The sequence below is a fragment of the Pan troglodytes genome, chromosome 8 (genome assembly GCF_028858775.2).
Source record: "Pan troglodytes isolate AG18354 chromosome 8, NHGRI_mPanTro3-v2.0_pri, whole genome shotgun sequence".
NCBI lineage: Eukaryota > Metazoa > Chordata > Mammalia > Primates > Hominidae > Pan > Pan troglodytes.
This window is the reverse complement of record NC_072406.2, coordinates 133,803,866-133,826,305: the sequence shown is the minus strand read 5'-3', so window position 1 is coordinate 133,826,305 and position 22,440 is coordinate 133,803,866. Positions and strand designations below refer to the sequence as shown.

Below are 22,440 nucleotides of genomic sequence, written 5' to 3'. Positions count from 1 at the left end.
TCCAGCAAGAAAGGGGAAGAGGAAAGGGATGTGTCGGTCTCCTTCTCTTTGAGGACTACACTGGGAAGTTGCACACGTCACTTCTGCTCACCTGCCACTAGCCAGAACTTAGTCTCTCAGCCGGAGCTTAGTGTCTTGGCCACACCTAGCTGCAAGGGAGGCTGAGATACATAGTCTTTCATGGGGGACCACTGCCTTTTCACTCAGCTGTGTGAAAACTGTGTAGACCACCAGTTCCCAAACTTTAATGTGCATATAAATCACCTGGAATCTGGTAAAGTGGAGATCTGGATTCTGTGGGCCTGGATGAATAGGTGGCTGAGGATGTTGAAATCTTGCAGTTCTTTTTTTTTTTTTTTTTCCTTTGTCCACGAGGCATTTTATTTGTAAATATGTATTACAGCTCTAGGAAAAGAATCCCAGGATTTTCCCTCCTGTGTGTTTTGTCTTGCTTCTTTGTGATCCATGATCCCAGCTGAGATTATTAGTACAATGAAACCAAACTGGCGGGATGGAAGCAGGCTATTCTGCCATTTTTCTAGATCTCTGGGTTGCACATCAAATCTGAGGCTGATCACTCCACACTTGTTTAGCCTGCCTGTGAGGTTCATAACAATTTTCCCAGCTCTGTGATCATCAATGGTTTCAAATTCGCCAATGTAACCGTGCTTCATCATCACAGTGAGAAAACAGATGATGACTTTGGAGCATAGCCTAATAAGAGCCTGGTGTTTGCCTCTCTTTTTGGCAGTGTTGATGCTCTTGAGAACATCAGCCAGGACATACTTGCGCACCATTGTGGTGGCGCAGAAAGATGATGGAAAGAGGACACGAGGGAAGGGCCCACAGAGTTATGGGTGAAATCTTGCAGTTCTAACAGGCTTCTGGGTGAAGCCGATGCTGTTGGTTCTTGGGCCATACTTAAGTAGACACTTGAAGAGTGTTGACAGCCTCATGGGAAGGTCCGTCTGCTTAGGGTGGCCCAGCCTTGAAGGCTGAGTGTTTGTTAACCTGTTCTCGTTGCTTATGCAGCTATTCGGGCAAAAGCCTTTGGAGAGCATTGCATCTTCATATTAGATACAAAGATTGGCCTGGTGAGATGGCTCATGCCTGTAATCCTAGCAGTTTGAGAGGCTGAGGCGGGCAGATCATTTGAGGTCAAGAGTTTGAGATCAGCATGGCTAACATGGTGAAACTCCATCTCTACTAAAAATTAAAAAAAAAAAAAAAATTAGCCGGGTGTGGTGGCACACGCCTGTAGTCCCAGCTACTCAGGAGGCTGAGGCAGGAGAATCACTTAAACCCAGGAGGCGGAGGTTGCAGTGAGCCAAGATTGCACCATTGCACTCCAGCCTGGGTAACAAGAGCTAAACTCCATCTCAAAACAAAACAAAACAAAAACAAAGAAAAGATAATGGTCAGTGTACAAAGTGTAACTAGGAGCCTCTTTGCCTAAATTAATTTGTATATTAGCTTTTGTTCAAAATTTGGAGATTTCCTTGGGAAATAGTATTACTAACATAGTAATAATACTAATGAATTATTTTCTAAAGTCAAAAATAAATCACATTAACACACATTTCTTGGCACTATAAATATTTAGATTTGTGGTCTTCATCCAATTTTCTTCAAACACTTTCAGAAGTGTGAAAAATTATATTTTTTGCCAGTATAAATAGCATTTTTATTTCCTAGAGAAATCTAACTACTCCAAGGCCCTTGAAGTAGGCTATCTTTTACATTTTGTTAATAAAAATAGAAGCAAGGCTCCAGGAGAAGCATGGCCTCCTCGGCCTGGGGCAGCCACCCTTGCTGGGTTATCTTGCCTTCACCTCCATGTCTGAGCGCAGACTGAACTGTGAGCTCCAGGATGGCAGAACTGTATCCCATAGTCGAGAACAATCCTGGTCACTAGGGTTGGAGTTTGGAGGTTGGATTTCTTGATTTGTTTTGTACCTAGCAATTGGCCTGTTCTGCTTAGCCTGGCAACACCTGGAAAAGGGGCTTTGACCTCCCTCTGGCAAGGCATAAAGAGGGCTTTGTCAGAATAGCATAGGAGGGGTCAGGCGCTGTAACCCCAGCACTTTGAGAGGCCAAGATGAGTGGATCACTTGAGGCCAGGACTTTGAGATCAGCCTGGCCAACATGGCAAAACCCTGTCTCTACTAAAAATACAAAAAAAAAAAAAAAAAAATTAGCTGGGCGTGGTGGCGTGCACCTGTAATTCCAGCTATTCAGGAGGCTGAGGCATGAGAATCATTTGAACTGGGAGGCAGAGGTTGCAGTGAGCCAAGATTGCGGCACTGCTCTCCAGCCTGGGTAACAGAGCGAGACTCTGTCTCAAAAAAAAAAAAAAAAAAAAAAAAATAGCACAGGATTGTCGGGAAGATTATCAGAGGCAAGGTCAGTGAACCGTCAGGTGCTATGCAAACATATAGCACTACTCTTGTGTAATAATAATGATAACTATTATTATTAGTTTCTGGGTATTGCCATGTGTCAGAAAACAAACGCTTTACATAATTCTCTCTTTTAATTCTCTTAAAAGTTGTATGACATAGGTGCTATTTTCATCTTTTTTTTTTTTTGAGATGGAGTTTCACTCTTGTTGCCCAGGCTGGAGTGCAATGGCACAATCTTGGCTCACTGCAACCTCCGCCTCCTGGGTTCAAGCGATTCTCCTGCCTCAGCCTCCCGAATATCTGGGATTACAGGCATATGCCGTCACGCATGGCTAATTTTTTGTATTTTTAGTAGAGTTAGGGTTTCTCCATGTTGGTCAGGCTGGTCTGGAATGCCCGACCTCAGGTGATCCGCCCGCCTCGGCCTCCCAGAGTGCTGGGATTACAGGCGTGAGCCACTGCACCCAGCCGTCTCTATTTTACAAATAGAGAAACTGAGGCTCTAAAAGACTCAGTAACTTGCCTGAGGTCATATGGCTGAGCAGCCAGAGTCAAGATTCAAATCCAGGCCTTCAGATTCCAGAGCTCGGGCTCTGAAATTGGACACTTGAAAATCTGTTTCTATTATAAGAACATATTTTTGAATGTGTTCAAGCTTGAGTCTGGATTTTGAAATCACAGTGATGTTTAGTTTCTTTTAATATTCCGAACTGTGTCTCTAGCTACCTGGAGTGCCTCCTGGCGACTTTTAGTTCCTGGTGGCTGAAGGGCAGTCTTTGTCAATTCCTCATATGTGCATCCAAAGTGTAGGGCGTGTGCAAGCTCTGTGTCTCAGCATCACATGTGTGGGTGAGCGGAGCTTCTGGACTTTTGGTTCACCTTATGGGCAGGAGAGGAGAAAAGGAATGGTGGCATGAAAGAAGGAAGATAAAGAAGTGGGGACTCACAGATGCCCCCCGCCCCTCCCTTGGAGATCAAGCAATCTGCCAGGACAATTATCTCACCCCGTCCTGTGTGTTGTAGTCCAGATAATGTTTAATTCCCCCCTCCCTCCAACTTTGAAAATCACTTACCCCACAGTGTATAAAATAGGAATGCTATGTGCTTTAGAAAGAGACACAAAAATGGAAAGAGAATTTACCTTACCCCCTCTGGGCATCTCAATGGGCATTTTTAAAGATGCTTAATGAAGCATGGGGCTTCTTTGGCGATGACTTACATTCAGGCTGCAAGCTTGGGATTATTTTCTTCCCCAGCCCCTGAATAGGAGCAAGGGCGCCTCTCTTCTCTCTCTCCCCACCCCCACCTGCAACTCCACACAGCTCCCATCTACCACCCCCAACCCGGGTGGCAAATTTCCCGTGGCTCCCTCCCCCAAATCAGCCTGAAAATAGCGCTCAGAGGGAGAGAAAGAGGCTTTGGGGAATGTGACCTGAGCAGTCAGCTTAGGCGAAATGTGCACAATAAACTTCTATCTGGACTGAATTGTTCTGTAAAGTGGCAATCACTTCCCAGACAGACAGGCCCTGGAGGACCCGCCATTCTGCATCTTTTAATCACGGTTGCTATGGAGAAGGCCACTATTGCATTAGAGAAAGCCCCGTAACGCAATTAACACATAGTTCAGTTGTTCCTCATCCCTTTTGGGTCCAGGGCGGAGGGGGTGATGGAGTATGGTTTTCCCTGGGGCACGAAGGAGACAGCAGGCCAAACAGGGCAGGGAGGATTCCCAGGAAGGAAACAGCAGCCCAGGACTGGGTTGTAGATGAAGGGACATCCAAAGGAGAACCGGGCTTAAAATTAACAGAAACTCGGGGTTGAGGGTTTCAAAGCAAAGCAAACTAAAATAAATAAATAAAGAAGAGCCTCTGCTGGTTACTTTTTGGATTTGGAAATATACTGAAAAATCTCTGGTGAAACGGATTTTCTACTATTTCTTATTTCAGTGTGCTGCATTTTCTTTTCTTTTCGAGAACAGGGACAAACCCAGTAGTCCAGCCAAGTATGGTGTAGATGCAACCGCCTCTGCTGTTTTAAACTCTGTTTTGCAAGCTCATTTGCAAAACAAGGAAGATAAGTTTTTCTGCGTAACTGAGTCATCAGTAGAAGCATTTCCCAGAGTGTCCGCCTGGCTAGAAAAAGGAAATACTAGTGAAAATGGTGAGTTTTCTGGTTATGAAATGGGGACTTGAGGACCTGTTTTCTAAAGTAACTGCGTTCCGAGTATTTCCCAAGAACGGGGCTGTAGCTTGATGCTTTCTCCTCGCCTCTCTCTGGCTGTGTAGAGTAAGAGACTCAAGCAACAATTTAACTCTCAATTAACAGTATTTAAAAGAAAAAAAAAAAAAAAAAGAAGGTATACTCAAGCATCCTCTTTTAAGAATCAGCCTGGAAAGGGGAGGGCAGTGGAAAAGCTGGCCTGCAAAGCAGAACGGGAGCGTATATGTCTTGTATATAGATGTTTTGTATCACCCCTAATTAGCTAATGTATTTCTTTCCGCCGGACTCTTGGAGGAATTCTCAAGCGTGAACCCTGCCGCTCCTGGAGACCGCAGAAAAGCAAATGACACCGAATTTTCCCTTCTTAATTAAAATGTTAAACAGGGTTAAGATGCCAAGCTTCATCAGAGATATTTGTTCCCCTGGTGAACTCTGAGCCCTGCTGGGGTTCAGTTCAATGGGAGTTATTTGAGTCAACACATGTTATTAAGTTTCCAAATGTAATCAGCCCAGATATTTTAATGGAAACTTTCTCCATTCTTTTAATAAGCATGTGGTTTGGTTAAAAAAGCACTTGGGTTAGGTGCCCTGCATTGCCCTTCTGTAACCAAATCGCATAGCAACAGGCAGCTGTCTCTACAAAGCCAGGCAGGCTCGGCAAGGGGCAGCCGGCAGGAGCCCAGCCCCCAGCCCCGGTGTTTGGCCAGGCATAAATATCTTCAATGGGATTAGAATGTTTAAGGGGCTAAAGGCTGTGGGAAAACTTTTGTCTGCCATATTTATCTCTTCTGCTGTTGTGTCTTAACGTTTCCACTTGGGGGACAACGGGGTTAAAAGTAAGAACAAATGTTTTGATGGGTTTATTTTGAATTATGAATCCATGGATCTACATAATTGCCTGTGGGCCTCAGCCCGCTTCTCACTGTGCCTTCTGGGGACCAGAGGTTAGGTGGATAGGGAAGGCAGTGGGAATCAACACCAGGGAAGGACTTCAGCATAGAGAATTAATTACATGGGGTTGAGGGGGATGCTTCTCTTCCTGGGCAGATGCTTGGTATCTTAGAGACAGGTTTCGGGCTCTCAGCTGTGCTGCTGGGGTACCCGTGATGCAAGAGCAGATTCCAGAGGAAGGAAAGAACTGGGAGGCAGATGCTTCTGTCTCTGGGTCTGCGGCTCTGCATGACTTGGGGGGATGCTGCATTCAAGGCTGGGCAAGGTATTCCTCTTATGAGATGAACTGTGTTCCATCCCCCAAAATTCATATGTTCAAGTCCTAATTCCTGGTATCTCCGAGTGACTGTAGTTGTAGAGAGGGTCTCAAAAGAGGTAATTATGTCAATATGAGGCCATTAGGGTAGGCCCTAATCCAATCTGACCTATGTCTTTATAAAAAGAGAAAGTTTGGACACAGAAAGGGACAGCAAGGATGCATGTGCACAAAGACAAGACCATGTGGGGCACAGCAAGAAGGTGGCTGTCTGCAAGCCACTGAGGGAGGCCTCAGGAGAAACCAAACCTGCTGACACCTTGATCTCGGACTTCATCCTCCAGAACTGTGAGAAAATCAATTTCTGTTGTTTAAGATTCCCAGTCTGTGGCATTGTGTTATGGCAGTCCTAGCAAGCTAATCATCCCCTCAAAGTCTTTTCCAACCCCACTAGAGATGTTGACAATCATGTGTCAGAAGAAGCAGGAATAAGGGCCTGAAAAGACAACCTAGGCCACAGACCAAATTCTCTCTCTCCTTTCTCTCTATCCCTCTCTGGAGAGAAACAAAAGTCACAATATTGAATGAAAGAGGCTGCCATCTAAGCAGTGTTACCACATCCCCACACTGCACAAATGAGCTAGGGAGATCCTCACCCCCCTGCCAAAGAGATGAGCAAAGTTTGAAGTGGAGGGGTAGGCATTCTCCAACTTTAAGCAAAGTTGATATATTAAACTTGGACTTGAAAAGAGATACATTTAAGATTTATGATTCGCTTTATAGAAATGACTCTTCACTTTGCAAAAGTATATGTAAAAAACATTAAATACAGACTCCTTAGGTATATCTAGAATTGGATTTAATGTAGAAAAATCTGGTTTGTACAAAATTTCTTTCAGAAACACTTGCATGAAGCAGGTCCACCCGTTTAGAGGATAAGGCACTGATGAGTAACCAAGATCTCTTTCTTGCATCGGTTATGGTCAGCAATGGGAGCTGTACAACCAGACACGCGACAAGTAAAGCTTAATAGATGAATAGATACACCCAAAAACATCTATACGCATCTCTACCCATTTATAGATGACTATATATACATTTCCACACACACGTGCATATATGTGAGTATATGGATATACACGATCCATACACATGTACACTATTTCTTGTTGTTGAAATCTTCATTAAAGAACAATTTACTCAGTGCTTGCTCCATTTGCTATTGCACTGAGGTGCTTAGAATACAAAGACAACGCATATTTTCTGCATCTGCACGAGTCTGCAATCTACTAAAGGATGAGCTATGGAAATAAATAACAGGTGATCTGAACATGATAGATGTTTATGCAACTGTTAGGGAAGCAGGAGCCTAGGAGAGCCAGAGGAACATCATTTTAAGTTCAGCGCTATCTTGAGACTAACTAACAAGGGGCACATTCCTCGCCAATCACGACCCAGCATCATAAGAGGTTTGTGACTGAGGAAACAGCTTAGAGATACCTGCAAAGACACACTCCTACAACAGAAAGTCCAGATGTCCCAATATCCCTAACAATATACACTCTCAAGATAATTATAGTTATGCTTTGGTGTGCTTATGCCCTAACATGCTAAGGATAGTTTTCTTTAAATCAGCAGAATAATAAATTTTGTCATGCTGTCAGCCCACCCGCACATAGACATAGCTTAGCTTAGCTTTCACATAGATAAGACCCTGATATAAGAAAATCTTAAAACACAAGGCATTCCCCCTCTTGCTTTCTGAGGATGCCCTACTCTGTAACTGAGCAGCTTTCAAGAAAACTATCTCTTCTCACTGGGCTCTGTGACTCACCTTGAATTCCTTCCTGCACAAGATCTAAGAACCCTCTCTTGGGGTCTGAATCAAGACCCCTTGTTCTGGCAACCCACGCACACGGGGGATGCCCACCCATGTGACTATTCCAGGGCTGCAATTCCAGTGTCCTCTCCCATCCACCTCTCATGAAGTCCAGCCTCAGTGTGTCTGGGTCACCCGCCTCTTCTGACCTCCACTTTAGAGAGGAGGAAAAAGAGAATTCTGAGCCAAGATGTGGTCAAATAGATACTCACCCTGTATAAAGGTAGTAAAAACATGAACATTTAATAAAATATATTGCAAGTTTGTCTTAGGCTGGTAACATAAGTTTCTCTTACCTGAAACTGGTCTCAAAGAGAATCTAAAAAGCAGATAGGAAGCAGTTCAATTTTATTTCCTGCCCTTACAACCCAAAGCTTGCACTGGTCTCTTGGTGTTGGGATTCCAGTATTTTTACACCTTCCTGGAGAATGTGTATGTTTCACTCATCCATGTTCTTCCGTCTGCCTCCCCCTGTACCTGTCTGTGTTGAGATTCCTTCACTCTCCAGTGCTGTAGAAACCTCTAAGTGCCCTCCATCACCCACCTTGTTTTGTGGCCTGAATAATGGTCCTAGTGCAAAATTGCAGTGATATCATTCCCCTAATCAAGAGCCATCAGTGGCTGGACATGGTGGTTCACTCCTATAATTCCAGCACTTTGAGAGGTCAAGGAAGGAGGATTGCTTGTGTCCAGGAGTTCAAGATCAACCTGGGCAACATAATGAGACCTTGTCTCTACAAAAAACTTAAAACTTAACTGGATGTAGTGGTGCATTCCTGTGGTCCCAGTTACTTGGGAGGCTGAGGTGGGAGAATAGCTTGGGTTTGGGAGGTCGAGGCTGCAGTGAGCTGTGATCTCACCACTATACTCCAGCCTGGGTAACAGAGTGAGGTCCTATCTCTCAACAGATAAATAAATGAATGAAGAGCCATCAGCATCTTCCCATTCAGGAGTATGTGACATTTATTAGCTGCTCTCTATGTGCTAGTTGTGCATATATGAGGCTTACAGAACAAAGTCCTAACTACTAAACCAGGCATTTGAGGGGCTGTATGCCCAGGACCCACCTGGCTCTCAGACACTTCAGTCAAGCTCTGTGGCCTGCCCAGGTGTCCAAGGCTTGGTTCTGGCTGCACCACCAGCCAGCACACCTCTGCTGTCACCCCCCCGTCACTGCTGTGCTCCTCCCCAGCCTAGAACAGTTTACAGTCACTGAAAAGGGAAAGGGAAGGCCATGAACCTGTTTATGTAAAAGAACAGGAATCATGCAATAAGCAATACACACACCAAAACAAAAACAAAAACAAAAAACCCCACCAACTTAGGTTTAGTAAAAAAATCTTTGAAGAAAAGATACTAAAATGGCCGGGCATGGTGGCACATACCTGTAATCCCAGCACTTTGGGAGGCTGAGGCAGGTGGGTCACCTGAGGTCAGGAGTTTGAAACCAGCCTGGCCAACACAGTGAAACCCCATCTCTACTAAAAATACAAAAATTAGCCAGGTGTGGTGGCGGGCGCCTGTAATCCCAGCTACTCAGGGAGGCTGAAGCATGAAAATCGCTTGAACCCAGGAGGCAGAGGTTGCAGTGAGCCGAGACTGCACCATTGCACTCCAGCCTGGGTGACAGAGGGAGACTCTGTCTCAAAAAAAAAAAAAAAAAAAAGATACTAAAATAGTGGTAATTTTGAGGTAATGAGTCATGCATGTGGGTTTTGTTTTTGTTTTTACTACTGTGTTTCCCAAACTTTTAATAACAAATATATTTTTTTAATAATAAGAAAAAAAAAGCCCAAACATGCGTATTCTTTAAGATCGAACCCAAATTCCACTTAAAATAGTAGAAAATGAGTATGAGCTTTTAGATGTTTGAACTGAAGTTCAGACCCTGCTACCTCGACCAAGCAGCCTCGGGAAACACATCTGTAATATGGGATAGTGCCTTATAAAATGTGGAGGGTGAAATATAATGTCCTAAACCACTCAGCACATTGCTATGTAGTAGAGCAGCTGTCCCCAAACTTTTTGGCACCAGGTACCAGTTTTAGGGAAGATGATTTTTCCATGGACAGGTGAGGGGGAGAGGAGGATGGTTTCAAGATGAAACTGTTCCACCTCAGATCATCAGGCATTAGTTTGATTCTCATAAGGAGCATGTAACCCAGATCCCTTGCATGCGCAGTTCACAATAGGGTTTGTGCTCCTATGAGAATCTAATGCTGCTGCTGATCTGATAGGAGGTGGATCAGGCAGTACTGCTCGTCTGCCCACTGCTCACCTCCTGCTGTGTGGCTCAGTTCCTAACAGGCCACGCGGACTGGCACTAGTCCACAGCCCAGGGGTTGAGGACCCCTTTAGTAGAGGATGAATACACTTTAATTCCCTTCTCTTTCTCTCCCTCCACAAAGCCTGAAGCCCCATCAGGAATGACTCTCATCTTACCTGTGTGTGTCCATTGTGGCCGTAGACTGTGGGCTATGATTATTTGCATGCCCTCGACTGAATGGAGAAACTGTGAATAGGGCTGGTATTTAGTCATCTCTGTATTCCTTGAAGCCCCCCACTCTTCCCATGATGCTGTGTTAAACTATTTGAGTATTTGTTACACTGGAGTAAATAATCAATCTCTGTATTGAAATGAAGAATCTACCAGAATGGTCTCAAGAATCCAAGATTCGATGAAAAACAGACTCAACCAGAACAAGAAAAACCAAATGAAAAAAGAGTAGTCATTTTAAACTCACTTTCAAGTCGTAACTATCAGAAAATTCAGAATTATGACTCCCTTTCCCACCATAACCTTTTCACATCACACATATGTAATAGAGGCAGTAAAAGTTAACACGACATTCGGTAGTACACGCTACAAACAGATTGCACGATGCGGTTGAGTTACTGTGGCAATGGGAATCATAACTTTGAATTTCCTCACTTTTATGCATTTGTAATAGCATCAGCTGTAACTATGCATTAGTGGGCCGGTTTACACTCAGAACCCAAACTGTATTTATAACAGGAAACAAGAAAATAAGCTACCATTTACGAGGCCTTGAAACTGCCCATGACCTCTTGGGTTTTATAGGGCTTTATCCGAGTTTTCCGAGTGACCATTATCAGAAAGACATTGGAATAAATGGGTTATTTTCTCCATTCACATAGCATTGTGCTTGGCTTTACCAAACAGTATTTATTTTTTCATTAACATAAATGCTTTTAGGGAGGGGCTGTATCACTGTAGCATTGGTGGTTGTCTGTGCCACGCAGCTTGTGGTAGGAAGCACTGGGCTTTATTAAAATTGGGACTAATGCTTGCTGCTCATGCAACACCTGTCTCTGCGGGCTTTCAGAGAATTCCAAAATGCCACCTCTAGAAGAAGCCACCCACCCCAGGGAGATGCAGGACGTAACACCTTGGGTTAAGAGGTGGGCTGGTTTTCCGTTGCCACACCACAAAGATGTCTCACAAGACCCTGAGCTCGATTCTGTGGTTCTGTGGCCTTCAGGGAGCTCTGCGCCAGAATCCGCTGGGCCTGTGAACGGCTTCTGTCCCTCAAAAGATGTGCAGACAATGAGTCAAGGATGCCTATTGCATGACTTATGATTCTGCCAGGCAAGAAATTCTCCTGCATGCTCACCTTCATCCTCCATTCTTGTTGCAACCCTTAATCATGAATGTCTTCTCTCGAGGTGGAGAATGGATGAAGACTCTTTTCAGGAGTCTTTATACACCTGAAGGTTGTTATTAAGGTTCTCCTCACCATCTTCTCCAGCCTAAATCAATCCAGTATGCCTTGAACGTTTCTTCCTGGGCCTTGTTTTCTTACCCTTTGATCATCACTGTCATTTTCTCAGAAGAGGTCCAAAGAGTCCACTCTCTGGGGCGTAAACACACAGTCGCCAGATGAGAAAGTGCAGGCTTAAGGATTGACTGTAAAATCATTTTGAGCCCGAGGTGAAACTTGTAACAGCTCCCAGAAGAAAAATTTTAAAGCACTCATCCAAATCAATATCAATAAACCAAAAACAGCATCTCTCTCTCTCCCTCTCTCTCTGTCTCTCTCAATCTCACACACACACACACACACACACACACACACACACACGAATATTTAAGGGTGGTGGAGAGATTGTGTCAGCAGGAGTCTATTCATGTGCTTGTTTCTTCTGAGGAAAGTCTGTTTGTGATGAATGGTCATGAACTTGGAATGTTTTAAGCTCTTACACTTTATTTTCTATTTAGTTGCCTTTGGTGAATGTCATTTGGTGATTCCTGTCAGGGTTGCATTTTGGAAAATGGCAAACACCTCCTTGGCAATACTTTAGAGGAAAAATCTCAGCAAGTGTTGGGGTGAAGGCCAGGCAGCCGGTGCCTGTGAGCCAGCCAGTGAGGTCAGCGTGGTCTTTATTTAGGGGGACGGAAGGAGAGGCAAAATTGTTTGTTATATAAAATGCCTTTGATATTTGTACGAACTTCAGGAAGTACAGAACTAATTTCAGTAAATCCCCAAACAAGGGGGGCAATGCTGGCAGTTTTATGTTTTTTGCAGGTATGTCCGGATACGTGATTATTTTGCAAGAGGTCCCAGGAAGAGCGAGACTGGAAGAAAAGTCAGAGATTTTAGTCCCATCAGTTAAATTACCTGACATGTCAATCTCCTTTCATTTTCAGGTGGCAGCACAAGCAATGGGTGAGTGTTTTCCCATGGCGTATATAAAGACCAGATGAAAGTCAAAAGGCTTTCTAGGCCGGGCACGGTGGCTCACACCTGTAATCCCAGCACTTTGGGAGGCTGAGGCGGGTGGATCACGAGGTCGGGAGATCGAGACCACCCTGGCTAACATGGTGAAACTCCATCTCTACTAAAAAATACAAAAAGTTAGCTGGATGTGGTGGCGGGCACCTGTAGTCCCAGCTACTCGGGAGGCTGAGGCAGGAGAATGGCATGAACCCGGGAGGTGGAGCTTGCAGTGAGCCGAGATTGTGCCACTGCACTCCAGCCTGGGCGACAGAGCGAGACTCCATCTCAAAAATAAATAAATAAATAAATTTTTTTTTAAAAAAAGGTTTTCTAAGAAATTTGATGAAGCTCAATATTTCTCATTCAACTCACTGGGGGTCTTTCAAACACAAACACTAAAACCACAAACAAAGTGTCTAAGTTCTTGGCTAAAGCACTTTGGTTTTGGTAGGGGACGTAGTGATTATTAATAGGCTCTTTTCTTACTAATTCTGGGGGGACCATGGAAACCTGTGTGCTAAGAGGGCTTAAGCTATTGTATCCAGGAGTCATGGCGAATGGACTCCATCCGCTTGCCTGTTCAGTTAAGTACCTTCGGACCTCAAGTACTTTTAAGGTCACAAAAACCTCTGTTGGAGTTTACTGTGGTGTACTCAGAATAAGGATTTTTTTTAAAACTGCTATGTGGATTTATCATCTATATGCTGTTTTCAGAGTTTGCTACCTTGAAATAAAGGCATATATTCAGTGAGAGAGATTTGTAAAAATAATAAAGACAAAAAGCAAAAACGAAGGCCGGGCACAGTGTCTCATGCCTGTAATCCCAGCACTTTGGGAGGCTAAGGCAGGCGGATCACCTAAGGTCACGAGTTTGAGGCCAGCCTGGCCAACATGGTGAAACCCTGTCTCTACAAAAAATACAAAAATTAGCTGGGTGTGTGGTGGTGGGCACCTGTAATCCCAGCTACTCAGGAGCTGAGGCAGGAGAATTGCTTGAACCCAGGGGGTGGAGGTGACAGTGAGCCAAGATCGAGCCACTGCACTCCAGCCTTGGGGACAGAGCGAGACTCCATCTCAAAAAAAAAAAAAAAAAAAAAAAAGATCACCAACCACATAGTGGGATAGGAGTCATGGTGGTTGGAGATGATTCTATCTGGAATGTGCAGGGAGATGAAGCAGGATTAGATTTGATTGTGAGTGAAAGAAAAGCCCAAAGTAACATGGGTTTATATGAGGGAGGAGTTTATTTCCCTCTCCTATAAATGTCCAAGGATAGGCAATCTAGGCCGAGATGGTGACTTTATGATTACTGTGGCTCTTTCTATCTGCCAATCTTAGTTTGAACCTCATGGTACAAAATGGCTGCTCATGCTCCAGCCATCATATTCACCTATCAATCAGCAGGAAGCAGGACAAAAGAGAAAACTGCACACTATGCTTCCCCTTACACCCTGTTGGCCAGAAGTTATAGCTATACCTGGTTGCAAAGGAACCAGAAAGATGTTGTTTCTATTCTGAGTAGCTTTGCTTCCAGCTAAAAATCAATTCTATTTAAAAAGGGAGAATACCCATTCTTAAGGAGTGAGAAATATTTTCCTGAAATTTAACTGTAAATTATAGCCATACTAGCATTTGTCTAATTAAAATTTGAAAATAATAACATATTAGTAATTTATTCATGTTTACTACTCAGAGGGAACAACTTTGAGGATTGGAAAGGTATTCTTTTTTTATTATTATACTTTAAGTTCTGGGATATATATGCAGAATGTGCAGGTTTGTTACATAGGTATACATGTGCCATGGTGGTTTGCTGCACCCATCAACCCGTCATCTACATTAGGTATTTCTCCTAATGCTATCCCTCCCCTAGCCTCCCACCCACCGACAGGCCCTGGTGTGTGATGCTCTCCTCCCTGTGTCCATGTGTTCTCATTGTTCAACTCTCATTTATGAGTGAGAACGTGTGGTGTTTGGTTTTATGTTCCTGTGTTAGTTTGCTGAGAATGATGGTTTCCAGCTTCATCCATGTCACTGCAAAGGGCATGAACTCATCCTTTTTTATGACTGCATAGTATTCCATGGTGTATATATGCCGCATTTTCTTTATCCAGTCTATCACTGATGGGCATTTGGGTTGGCTCCAAATCTTTGATATTGTGAATAGTGCTACAATAAAAAATAAAAAAGATACATGTGCATGTGTCTTTATAGTAGAATGATTTATAATCCTTTGGGTATATACCCAGTAATGGAATTGCTGGGTCAAATGGTATTTCTGGCTCTAGGTCCTTGAGGATTCGCCACACTGTCTTCCACAATGGTTGAACTAATTTACAGTCCCATCAACAGTGTAGGAGCATTCCTATTTCTCCATATCCTCTCCAGTATCTGTTGTTTCCTGACTTTTTAATGATCGCCATTCTAACTGACGTGAGATAGTATCTCATTGTGGTTCTGATTTGCATTTCTCTAATGACCAGTGATGATGAGCTGTTTTTCATATGTTTGTTGGCTACATAAATGTCTTCCTTTGTTTTTTAAATGGCTGCCCTCTGCCCTCTGCCAGATCTGCCCCAACAGGGACCCTGTCCTGTGGACTAGCAGTGGAAACGCCTGTATTCTGCAGAGCACCCCGCCACTCCTTCCTCCCAGTGTGGCCTGGGGCGAGCCTTCCATGTTGCTACAACCTCAGTTTCCTCTTGAATCAAAAAGTGCATAATAACACCAGCCTCAAAGGTGAAGTTTCAAGTGTACCCAGTGAATGGGACTGTTCTTTGTCCTAAGACCCGGGGCCACCCTCTCAGCCTGACGGAGGCAGGATCGACGCTGACACACGTCTGAGTCTCTGTGCAGGCTCTGTGGAAGCCCACCATATAATCCACATGACTCAGCCTCATTTGATAGAAAAGGAACCTGCAGGTGAGAGAGGTTAAGAAACGTACCCTGGGTCCCCCAGCTGGGCTGTGGCAGCCAGGACCTCAGCGCAGTTCTGATGACTCCTGGAGCCCGGGAATCGAAGCTCTCTGCTGGGCTAAAAGTAACAAGGCTCAGGTTAAAAGTCTCTTCTCACTTTTCAAATCTATAAAATAATTTCAAAACTTTCACAATTTTTCAGCTCCACTTGGAAGCGTTAAAGAAGATCTTACGGTCTCCTTGAGCATATGGCGGAACTTGTTAATAGCTCAGGATGGTGTGTTTCTAAATTCGACGTTAAGGAATAGGCGAGGATAATTACTGCTTTCCTTTTGTTTGTGCTTAAAAACACTAATTAAGGATACAGAACCATTTTTCAAGAGAACCTGTGTCTGGTGCAGCCATTTTTTTCAGCACCATTAGCTGTTTACTCACGTTATTCAGGGAATGTAGGTTTTTCTCGTGAGCCGCAGTAATCCACCTGAATGGACCATTGTCCCAGGGTGTCTGTGGGCAGCCCCAGTCTGCAGAGCCCCCTTCCTTCACTCTGCTCTTATGTGGCCGGGATCCAAGGCAGATTCATTCTTGACGTGCTAATTCCCTGACTCAGAACACACCAAGGTGTCTGTATGTCTTCTGTCTCTTTTATTTTTATTTTTTGAGATGGAGTCTTGCTCTGTCACCCAGGCTGGAGTGCAGTGGCACAGTCTTGGCTCACTGCCACCTCCGCCTCCTGGGTTCAAGCAATTCTCCTGCCTCAGCCTCCCGAGTAGCTGGGACTACAGGCACCTGCCACCACACCCGGCTAATTTTTGTGTTTTTAGTAGAAATGGGGTTTCACCATGTTGGCCAGGTTGGTCTCGAACACCTGAGCTTAGGTGATCCGCCTGCCTCGGCCTCCCAACGTGCTGGGATTATAGGTGTGAGCCACCGTGCCTGGCCTTTTATTTTTATTTTTAATATTTTTTAGAGACAGGGTCTCGCTCTGCCTCCCAGGGTGGAGTGCAGGGACACAATCATAGCTCACTGCAGCCTCAAACCCCTGAGCTCAAGCAATCCTCCTGCCTCAGCCTCCTGAGTAGCTAGGACCACAGGCATGCACCACCACTACGCTCAGCTTGTCTTCTCTTTGATTGTCAGTATCTTGCTGTGACCTGGAGCTTCAGAGGGAAGCATTTCTCCCCACTCCCATTCTCTATCCAGGCATGTAATTCCCACCAGTCTTAGGAAGCTGCCTGCAGAGACAGAATGTGGGTTGTAGGGCAATGACCAGAGGGAAAGATAAAAGGCACCCATGCTGGCACAGACAAGCCTGTGAGGTGGAGACTCTGCTTGTTCATGCCAGGCCAGATGGCTGCTTCTGTTATTCCACTTCTGTTGGGGGATGCTAAGCCCCAAAGGCCATGGGACTCTGAAGGAGGGTGCCCTTCAGCCAGGTTTTCTGCCTGAATACAGGAAAATAAGACAAAGAAGGTATTTTTTGTTTGCTTTCTTGGTATGGGACCCAATAGCTTTTTCAGATCCATCGGAAATAAAGGCCTCCAGGCCTGAGGGGACTTCCGCACCCTCTCTTCCGGTCACTGCCTATTCTTAGGCTCTGCTTTTCTGACAGTCGAAGAGCAGGGTCTTACCCAGCACAATACCCTCATCACACTGGATGCCTTGGAGATGTCTGCAGCACTGAACTGACTGTAGAGTGGTGGAGGGTAGACGAAGCCCCTGGGAGGAGAGCTGTGTGGCTCTCATCTGGGCTGAGGCTCTAGCTCAAATGGCTTGATTTTTTCTGCGTGGTGGCCAAGCCATCTCCCCCTACCCAGACACTAGCTTCTGCCAAAAGACAATGATGCCTTAATAGTTGGGCTGGATTTCTGCTGGATACTTTTAGCTTCAGCAGAAGATAAACTATTTGCTCCATTACCTTCCCCGCCTTTGAGAATAGGACTGTCCCCATTTCAGGAACCCCATGGTAATATCATCCTCCACCCCCCGGGGGCAATCTCATTTCCTTAGTGAGGAAGACCAGAGACAGATGGGTGGCCATGCTCAGTACTAATTAAACCAGCAAAAGAGGGCTTGGTCTCCATGGCAGGAAGAAGGTTCCTCTTCCCATTCCCTGAGGATGCACAACCCAGCTGTGCCACTCACTGGTCCAGTGACCTTTGGCAAGTCACTGAGTCTCTCCCGGCCTCCATGTTCCCGTATGTAAAAGTAATAGACCCATCTCATGGGGGTACGAAAAGGATTAAATGAGCTAATACACATCGAGGACTGAACATGGTGCTTGGCCGATAGACACGCTCAATAAATGTTATGATTATTGGAAGTCTCTATGGAAAAGCAGATCTTGGATGGATGAGCTTTGGATGTGTTCAGCCTTGAGCATGTTCTCTTAGGAATCAATGACATATTCTCCAGTAAGGCAGGCAGGTCCTGGGACTTGAATCTGTACGAAGGACCCAAGATAATGATGCAGGGGGGAGAAAGCGGAATAATAGTGGTGCCTGGGGGCAATGCCGCCAGGTGAAGATTCTAAGCAGGACACTGGGCTTTTAGGACTAACTGATCCAAACTCGTTATGACTTTTCTCATTCATTCATTCACACAACAAATATTTACCAAGTGCATATGGGGGGTGAGGCACTGTGCTGAGTCCTGCAAATCCTGTGATGAACAAGAGTGGTACATTCCTGGAATGTCTGTCCTAACTGAGGGGGTGGGAGCAAGGGGAGGCAGACTACAGATAAGTAGGTGAATGCATGAACGAGATCATTTCAGAGAGTACTTTGGTCATCTATTGCTACATAGCAAACCACCCTAAAACAAAGTGGCTTAAAACAACGATGACCATTTATTTGCTCATGATTCTGCAGTTTGGACAGGGGAATCTGCAGTTTGAGTGGGTCAGCTCACCTTTGCTCCACATGGCTTTAGCTGGGGGAGCTCAGCTGCGGCTGGAGGACTCACTTCCACAATGGCCCACTCGCTAGGTTGGTTGGCTGTGGCTGGCTGTTGGCTTGGGGCCCAGGTGGGGCAATAGGCCAGGGCCTTAGCCCTCCTTCGTGCCACCTCTCCACTTTGGTAGGCAAGGGCTTCTCACTGTCTGGGGAGCATTCTAAGACAATTATCACAAGAAACAAGAAGCCACCGAAGTATTCTAGGCATGGGAGTAATGCTGTTTGATGGGGAAATTTCAAAACTTCCCTGTTTCTTCGTTTTCTCATTTACAAAATGAGAGGCCTGTCTGAGTCACCATTAAGGTCTTTTCTAGCCAACTCACCTGAAAAAACACCAGCTCTTTGGTGTCTGTAGTTTCGGGATTTGAGCTTTTTCCACCGTCATTTCTCCCTAGGGCAATAAAGAAGCAGAAGAAGGCTTCCTGGACATTTTATGAGAAAAGGCACAAAGCCCATTAATAAAGGCATTGTCAATACATGTTCCAGGCTGGGCTGTGTGCCCCTTGTCAAGTACGCTCTGCATGAAGATAGATGTGAAAGGCCAATGCTTAAGCGAAGGCTCTTTTGAGCAAGAAGAGAATGTCAGTCATCAAGGAACTTCAGAACATACAGACCTTCTAGCCTAGGCAAGACCAACACACAAACCAAATTCCAGTGAGCTAGCGTTACCCAGTGCTCAGTGTTCTAGGGCGGGGGGCGTCAGAACAGAAGTCTTCTCTGGAATTTAATTAGATTGAGATGGTTGATATGCTTTTCAAGGAGGGAGCTGAGCATTTAAAATTATACCAAAGATATTTTTCCCGGGGTATCTGCTATGGGAGCCATGAACCTATCAAAATATGTGATAAGGAAGCTACTTGTGTCATTTTAAACTAGTTCATACCAGCTAGGCTGCTCCCTGCTCTAAGCTGCTGGCTATCAGCTGTCACCCAGCCTGGATGTGAAACAGGCAGGTGGATAAGGAAGACATCATCTTGTTAGGATCTGCAGGAACAGGCAAGCAGAATGCCTATCATCATCACACATCTCCCAGGCAGGCTCAGGCTCCGGCATGAAGCACTGTCTTAGATCGGCTTTTTCATTTAAATGACATTTTTTTTTTTTTTGGAAAGGTTAGAATTTAATCCTCTCCCAGGATAGAGTTATTTCAGTTGCCACTGATCCTTCCGATAAATGAGAAGGGTTTCATTTTCCTTGCTACCAAGGTATCTAATTTTATAAAAGCCTTCAACAATGTAATAATTTATTGTCACAACAGGATGGCTGCGTGTAGGGACTGGTCTACTTTCTATTAATTTTCTAAATGAACCTCTTCTCAGCACTGAGAAGTTGTGCGTGCCTTTCTCTGTGGGTTTCATTAAGACCTGTTTGAAGTCATGATTGTAAGATCATTACGATGTTTTTAAAAGATAGTGGGTTTCAAAGAGTTGTACTTAGAAGACTTAAAAAGCTTCATCATCTTAATTCCTGTCCTCAGCAATTTTTTCAGAGCTATGATCTGGGTATGCAGTAATTGCTATCATTTTCCTCACAATTTCACACCCAACTTCTATTGTTCTCATTATACCTAGTGCTGTTTGGAAATGACTCATGTAATAAGAAATGTACAAATAAAGGAGAGTCTAGCATCTTCTAAGGAATCCGGAGCCACAGTAGAAGTGGCTGCATCTGTGTGCACGCACAAAAAATGGACTTTTATATATATCCTTAGAGAGGGGAAACTGAGGCAGGGGCATAGCGTAGTTTACATAACCATTTCTTACTTTCATGTTATGGTCATGGCAAGGGAAATGCCGACATGGTTATAAATTAGACATCGACAGATGAGTCAGTGAAAACTCTTGGAAATGTTGCCATCTTCGAAAGATGGGGACAGAGGAGAAGAAGGAAAAAGGAAGTCCATTCTGATCCTGAGGTAGAATTGGGGCTTTCTGCTAAGATGGAGGAGAGGGGAGGCAGGTTGAAGCAAAGTAGTCTTGGAAACAATGAAATTATTCTCACAAGTTCTCATTTACAAGGAAGTGTTATATTTGCATTATAATCATACCATTCTCAGCTCAACTCATGAGAGAAACTTCTGAAGTCTGCATTTTGCAGCAAAGTTAAATCAGAACTCAAAGACGTCAATTAACCTGTCCAAGCTCATAAGGAAAGACCATGGATTAGACCGGAAGTGGTGATATTCCTAGTCCTTGGCTTAGCTAGCTAGGGCTTTCTGCCCACGCTGGTGGGCGCTAGGGGAGAACAAGTGGTGTACATTGTATGAACTGCAGAAGCCAAGGACGCTCTTCTCTCTTGTTGGGCCTGTGTTGATCACATTCAAGTATTTTTTTGTTTTGTTGTGTTTTGTTAAGAGACAAGGTCTCACTCTGTCACTTAGGCTGGAGTGCAGTGGTGTGATCATAGCTCACTGCAGCCCGGACCTCCTGGGCTCAAGTGATCCTCCGGCCTCAGCCTCCTGAGTAGCTGGGACTACAGGTGTGCGGCACAATGCCTGGCTATTCTTTTTTTTGTATTTTTTTTTGTAGAGACGGGGTTTCACTATGTTGCCCAGGCTGGTCTTGAACTCCTGGGCTCAAGGGATCCACCTGCCTTGGCTTCCCAAAGTGCTGGGATTACAGGCTTGAGCCACTGCACCCTGCCCCACATCCAAGTATTCTATAGCAAATACTTTGTTGGTTGAGCCAAATTTGAAACCCATTCAGGGCACATTCTTTCAAAGGTTTCAATTAAACCTAAGACTTTCGATATTGGAGTAGACACAACTCCCCTAGTCTAATGAGGGGTGGGATGGCAGTGTGTAGGATCCAGCACAAGAGATCGGCCTTTTGTAGAAAAACAATATTTTTGATAAAGTAGAAGCGCATCAAAGACATAAAGAGAAATTCCTTTCTGCCACTCAGGAAATTTTTTAAAAATGGAAAGTAGGAGAAAGTTGTGGAAAAATATCTTTGAGAAGGAGGAAGCTCTCTCCACTGCGCAGGCTTCCTTAAAAGCGTCTCGTACCCTTTCTGACATGCCAGCTATTGATGCTGCTAAGTCCACTCAAACCAGCCTGATTAACTGCTCTTCCACCCAAACTCCCCTCTCGGTCATTGTTTCATTTGGTCGACACTGTGGCTGTGCCCTGTGACCGCTGCATGCACGGAGCCAGTATTATAACCATCTTCTTGCAGTTTGCCCTTATGGCCTGTCACTCCCTAATCAGGAGTCTATGTTCAATGCAATGGTCTGGGAATGTCCCCCACCAAGTTGGTAGCCATATGCTTTTCTATTTTGGAGCACTGGAAGTTTCTGGTTCAGTAGTTCCCTTTTTAAAGGCGATACGATTTCCTATCATCTTAAGTAAGCTGGAAAGAATTTTTCGAATGAGAGAGAGAGAGAAAAGGCGCTATGTTGTACACTGTTGTTTTCTTTTTAAAAAACACACACTCAGACACACACAGCGAACTGTTCTGGAAACGCATGAGCTGAAGTCACAGCCAAGGTCTCTGCTGGTAGAAGCCCTTCCTGCCCGAAAGGGACCGTTTGTTAATAGCTGTATTCATGAAAGTTAAAATTAAATTTCTGTGTGTTGATGTAAAGCCAGCTTTTCCCTCAGGGCTATTTATTTTAAAAATCAAAAATAATAAAGGGTCCACAGCATAGAACATAACACAAGCAGATTGGGGTCTGTACTCTGAGCAAAGCTTCCTTTGTACTCGTCTCTGCAATTTAATGCCCTCCAGGAGTAACCTGGCAGTGTGCTGGTTTCCCCGTCCACATGTGGCAAGCTCAGGCAGTTTTTATGCTCACCTGCAAAGGCGATTGTTCAAGATTTTCATACCTGGCGTTAAAGGCTGTGATAAACAGTGCCGTCCTCAATGGATGTGCCACACAGGAAAGTGGGCTTGTAGGAGACTGTGATTGTGGCAGAATTGGTTTTGTATGTGGGATCGTTTTGCCTTTAGGGTTCGAGGTTGGGATTGATGCTGTGTTTTTTTAAAAATATCCACATTTTTTCATTAAAAAAAATTAAAATTGGCCAGGCGCAGTGGCTCATGCCTGTAATCCCAGCACTTTGGGAGGCTAAGGCGGGTGGATCACCTGAGGTCAGGAGTTCAAGACCAGCCTGGCCAACATG

General features: G+C 44.6%; 1 pseudogene; it reads right to left on the bottom strand.

Moving 5' to 3' along the window:
* Positions 1 to 405: 405 nt before the first annotated feature.
* On the bottom strand, positions 406 to 797 carry LOC129136173 (small ribosomal subunit protein uS8-like; annotated as a pseudogene).
* Positions 798 to 22,440: the final 21,643 nt, after the last annotated feature.